The 6,000-nt window shown below is 44.5% G+C and overlaps 1 protein-coding gene across 1 annotated transcript in view; it reads left to right on the plus strand.

Moving 5' to 3' along the window:
• Window positions 1–6,000, plus strand: part of PKP2 (plakophilin 2) — a 1,518,559-nt gene that overhangs the window by 1,229,715 nt on the left and 282,844 nt on the right. The window lies entirely within an intron of this gene.

A 6,000-nucleotide genomic window follows, 5' to 3' on the forward strand; every position in this document is an offset into this window, starting at 1 on the left:
TGTCCAGATGTTCCTCGTGTTTCATTGTTGCAGTTATTACATTTGGGTTATCTGCTTGCAGTAGCCCTCAGTCTGCCTGATTAACAGAGTTTTGGGTCCTGCGTCGGATGCTGTCCCTTCTTCCATGACGTCAGGTCGTCAGGGGTATAAAACATGCAGCCGACGCCATTACATCAGTCTTTTTTGCCGTGCGGTGCCCGAAGCAGAAGCAGTTCGCAAGTGCCGGTCGGCCAACTCCTGAAATTTTCGTTTCTAAGTTTCAGAAGCGAAGTCTTCAACTAAAGCTAAGTACCCTGTTGGGGAAACTTTTTCTTGCTCCTTACTGATGTCAGTAAAAGTTAATAATTGCATTACTTGTGGGAAGCAAATACCTAACAAAGATTTTCATTCGTACTGTATTCTTTGTCTGAGCCCTGACCACGACGTACCTTGCTGTCCATTTTGTCCTTTGTTTAATCAGCGCACTATCCATCGTCTGTATATTTTTGCCTCTAAATATTTCGGTTCTTGGTTTAATTATCCAGAAATGTCATCAGTTAGCCGTCCGATTACCGGGATTCCGAAAAGACGCAAAGATAAAGACAGAGACAGGCCTCCTAGGTCCAAAGCTGCTGACGACGCTTCTTCTAAGCCAGTTGCCAGTTCGCCGGTACTTAGTGAGGTGCTTTCGCAGCCCCTGATACCTGCTACTACTGAGACCCATTCGGAGTCCTGTATGCTGTGAGATGCTTCAACTGTGGAACCTGTGGATATCTCTACCTTGGATGGGTCCGGAGCCGCTGTGCAGGCACCGGCTTCTGAGGGTGTATTCAGGCCTATGGGCTTTCATATTAAACTGATGCCGTCTTCTTCATTTAGGCCTAAATCTTGAACCATGCCTAAGAAACCAACGCCCAGGCCGCATGCTCAGGCCTCTATGCCTAAAACATAAATGATAAGAATGGCTGAAGATCTTATAACTTTAATCAGGGGAAGCTAACCTCCCCCTTCTAAGAGGCCTAGGACTGAGGTTGATTATGAATCTTCTGACCAGGATTCTGATTTTTCTGATTCTTCTGATGATCTGGATTTGCCCTTATCTACTTATAAGGATTCTGATGCAGAGGACTCCATTCCCTGTGCTTACCCTCCAGAGGATTTTTCTTTTGGTGAAACCTTACATACTCTAAGGGAACATTTCCACTAAGAAAGCCAGGATTTTTCTGATTCAAAAAAGAGGCTTAGGGATTTCTTACTTCTGCCTCAGCATAGGCCTTTAGCTATTCCTCCTGTATTAAACATTGTTGATTATGCCTTTTCGGAATCTAGTTTGGCCCCTGATTCTTTGCCTCCTGCTCCCAGAAAACCTGATAGATATTACAGGGTTCCTGATTCTCACAAGTTTCTTTTTAAAAATCCTATTGCGGATCCAGAGACTATTTCACAGGGACCCAGGGGCATTAAGGCTTCTACTGCTAAAAATCCTACCCCTTCTGATAGAGACTCCAAGGCGCTGGATAGATGGGGTAAGAAGGTTTACACTTCTGCAGCTTTGACCATTAGGGCTTTAAACTGCCAGTTTCATATGTTAAAGTATCAACAACATGTTATTGGGTTGCTTAAACAGAAAATGATGTTGATTCCTTACTGTGCTGAAAATAAAGAATTACAGGATTTAATGCATTCTGCTGAACAGGTTGGTAAACATGCTTTGCAATGTGAATTTGATTCATTAGAGGCCTCTTGCAGGGCTGCTGTTACTAGGTCTGTGCTCAGAAGGCATGCTTGGCTTAAGGAGCAATCTTTGCCTGATCATGTTAAAGCTAAACTGTTGTATGCTCCCTTAAATCAGGACCGCCTGTTTGGCAACAAAGCTGAGGAAGTTCTTAAAAAGCTAAATCTATGCAAACTGTTAAAGATTTCTTGCAAGTTCAGCCTCCTAGATTTAGTAGGCATTGGCCCTCTAAGAATTGGTCCTTTCCAGCTCCTTCCAGGTCTTCTCAAGCCAAACCCAGACACAGCAGAAACCCCAGATTTCAGTCCCAGGGGACACATAAGACTAAGCAGTGGGGGATTTCCGCACCCAAATCTGGGAGTAGTAAGACTTCCCCCTATGGAAAACTGTCTCAATGACTTGCTTTTAAAACTTCTAAGCACTTCCCAACTGAATGCTCCTTTAGGTGGAAAGATTGGTCTGCAGGCCAAAAACTGGGAACTCATTACCAGGACAAATGGGATTTAAATATAGTGTCCCAAGGATACAGATTTCACTTCCACACGTTATCAACACCAAGTGGGTGGCCAGATCTACCCCCAAATCAGTGGGCAGAGGCCCAAAATCAAGTTCTCTCTCTATTAAGCATGGGGGGCTATTCAATTGGTGCCAGAAGAGGAAAAGGGCAAGGTTTCTATTCGAGACTTTTCCTGGTACCCAGAAAAGGCAATACATGGCGTCCTATCCTGGACATTTCTACTCTAAACACCTTTCTGGTGATTCCAAAATTCAAAATGCTGACTCTTCACCAGCTGCTTCCTATCCTAGCAAAGATGCATGGTTGGCACCACTAGACTTAAAAGAAGCATACCTGCACATCCCTATCAGGTAGTCTTGCAGTTGATACCTATGCTTCAAAGCAGGCTACATGCACGATCAGTTCTCTGTACTGCCCTTTGGCTTATCTACTGCGCCCAGGGTATTCACAAAGTGCATAGCTCAAGTCATTGCATTTTGCAGGCAAAGAAATATTCAAATATATCCATACCTGGATGATTGTCTAATTCAGGCAGAAAGCCAGGACATACTTTTGAATCATCTGGGCCTTTGTTCAAAGGGTGCTGACTTGTCTGGGTTACACCATAAACAAAAAGAAATCACACCTGGTACCCTGTCAAGAAATTATATTCCTGGGAGCAAGCTTGAATACAACTTCCCAGATGGCTTTTCTCATGCCACAGAAACGGATTCATTTGACAACCTTCTTTAAACAAATGGCCACAAAAACCCAGCTATCTGCAAGGCAAATACTGCAAGCCTTGGGGTTCATGGCCTCCTGCATTCTTTTAATTCCATATGCATGGCTGCATATGAGGAAACTACAATGGTATCTCAAAAGCCTATGGTGTCAACATTCACAGGATCTTGAAGCAATGATTCCTATCATACCTTGCCTACGCCTAGAGTTCCTTTGGTGGGCAGAGGCCTGCCACCAAAACAGGGGACTACCATTCATACTACCCCCCAAACCTTAACAACAGACGCATCAGACTATGCTTGGTGGGCTCATCTGGCAGGGAAGTGCATTCAGGGCAAATGGAACCCAAGTCAAATGCACCTGCACATAAATCAAAAGGAAATGTTAGCTGTACAGAATGCTCTGACAGCCTTCAAGGACCACATTCTTCCAGGACAACTAATGGTAAAGACGGACAACATCACTGTCATGTGGTACATAAACAAGCAGGGGGGTACACATTCTTACCCCCTCTGCAGACTAGCCATGGCATTGTGGGGCACAGCCTTGAGCTACCAAGGGAATCTACAAGCTCAATTCCTGCCAGGAAAACTAAATACACTGGCAAACAGACTAAGCAGAAACCTCATGGACCCACACGAGTGGAACCTGGAACCAGGGATTTTCAACATGTTGACAAGCAAGTGGGGGAGCCCAGGTATAGACCTGTTTGCCTCCCCCCAGAACCATCAATTGGACAAATTTTGCACAAGGATTCCCCACAAGCTAGATTGGAAAATGGATGCGCTATCCTTCAGCTGGAAAAACCTATCGGTTTATGCCTTTCCTCCTCTGCCTTTGCTGTCCAAGGTACTACTAAAAGTCAAACAGGACAAGCCAAGGACGATTTTAATTGCACCAGACTGGCCACACCAACACTGGTACCCCCTCTTGCGGAGTGTGTCATGCTTGGCCCCATGGCACATGCCTCAGACTCTTTCCCTGTTGTCTCAGCAGGAGAACCAGATTCTGCACCCTCAGCTACAAACCCTGAACCTAACAGCCTGGCTAATTACCTAATCTCTCCTTTACCATCCCTCAGTAAATCAGTGATGGATATAATTTTAGAGGCAAGGAGGCCTAGTTCTAGAAAATCTTATGCTGCAAAATGGAAAAGATTCTGTGCCTGGAACCAGTCTCAAGGGATGAGCGCAGCAGCGCCCAGTTTACCTCAGATTCTGCAATACTTGACTGAGATGCTTCATAAGGGCTTGTCCTTTTCCTCCATCAAAATTCATGCCTCAGCCATTTCATCTCATTACAGCACAGAGCCTCCCCTCTTTTCTCACCCACTGCTCAAGCAGTTCCTCAGAGGGGCCAAAAATTTAAGGCCACCCAGGAGAGCTCCAACTCCAGCCTGGGACCTTAACTTTGTCTTGGAGAAACTCACTCTTCCTCCTTTCGAGCCAGCTGCTACTGCAGATTTAAAATTCCTTTCCTGGAAAACAGCTTTCCTTTTAGCAATCACTTCTGCAAGAAGGGTATCTGAATTACATGCCCTTATGGCAGTGAAGCCTTTCATCATCTTTCATGCGGACAGGGTGTCCTTCAGAACCAATCCCTCCTTCATGCCCAAGGTGGTATCCAGTGTGGCTATTAATCAGTCCATTCATTTGCCTACCTTTTTTCCTAACCCACAGAACAAAGGGGAATGGATACTGCACTCCTTAGATGTGCACAGACAACTTAGATTTTACTTTGACAGGACTAAACCTCAAAGGAAATCTGAACAACTGCTGGTGGCATTTGCTGCAGGGACAGAGGGGAAAGCTGTTTCAAAGCAAACCATTTCAAAATGGATAGGCCACTGCATTCATTTCTGCTATAAGCACCATGGAAAACCTATCCCACAGGGCATCATACCCCATTCAACCAGGGCTGCATCTACCTCCACAGCTTTTCTCAGGGGCGTTCCTACCAGGGACATCCTAGAAGCTGCTACCTGGAGTTCTGTACATACTTTCACCAAGCGTTATCATTTGCCAATTGTCTCTAAATCCAGAGCTGGCTTTGCCACTGCAGTCTTGCAGGGTCTTATAGCTGGTCCTAATTCCATTTAAATTCCTCCTCCCAACCTTAGCTTTGGGAATCTACCCAAATATAATGACTGCAACAGTGAAACATGAAGAACATAGTACAGTTGTGTACACTTACCATAAATGAAGATGTTCGAGTGTATTCACTGTTGCAGTCCTGGTTACCCTCCCTCCAGCCCTCTTTCTTCTATTGGCTATACCTCTACTCTCCCTTACTATGCTCAAAAAGCTTTTTGGTGTTTTTGCTTTTTTGTTGGAGGTATATCCTGGTAATTATAGATTTAATTGCTTCCCATTAGGGAGGGCACCTGACATCTGGGGCAAGAAAAACTGATGTAATGGCGTCGGCTGCATGTTTTATACCCCTGACGACCTGACGTCATGGAAGAAGGGACATCATCTGACGCAGGACCCAAGACTTTGTTAATCAGGCCGACTGAGGGCTACTGCAAGCAGATAACCCAAATGTAATGACTGCAGCAGTGACTACAATCGAACATCTACATTTATGGTAAGTGTACACAACTATACTTTTTCTGTCATTTCTTACTGTTTTCTTTAACTTGAATTAACTTCTACATTCTTTCCATGACCTGTAATATCACAAGTTTTCCTAGTCTTTTATATGATCTTGCACTTGCACCCCTCCTGTGCTTTAGGTTTAGAACACATTGTTAACATTTGCAGTACTAAAGGAATTTTATTACTAGTGATTACTGATTTTATTCATTTTCATATAATGCCCGGACTACAGTTTTAAATTTTATTTAGTATTTGTTTACCGGGAAAGTCCAACTGGGACAGAGCCCATGTACAGCAGAGGACTGGGGAGAAGTACTCCAGAAGTATGTTTTTGGTATGTGGGAGCAAACAGGAGCACCTGGAGGAAACCCACACGAATGCAAGGAAGACATGTAGACTCCGCACAGAAGACACCCCAGCCAAGAATGGGACTGGAGAACCTGTTGCTGTGA

Source organism: Protopterus annectens, chromosome 11.part0 (genome assembly GCF_019279795.1).
Source record: "Protopterus annectens isolate FY-2018-M chromosome 11.part0, PAN1.0, whole genome shotgun sequence".
In the NCBI taxonomy this organism is placed as follows: domain Eukaryota; kingdom Metazoa; phylum Chordata; order Ceratodontiformes; family Protopteridae; genus Protopterus; species Protopterus annectens.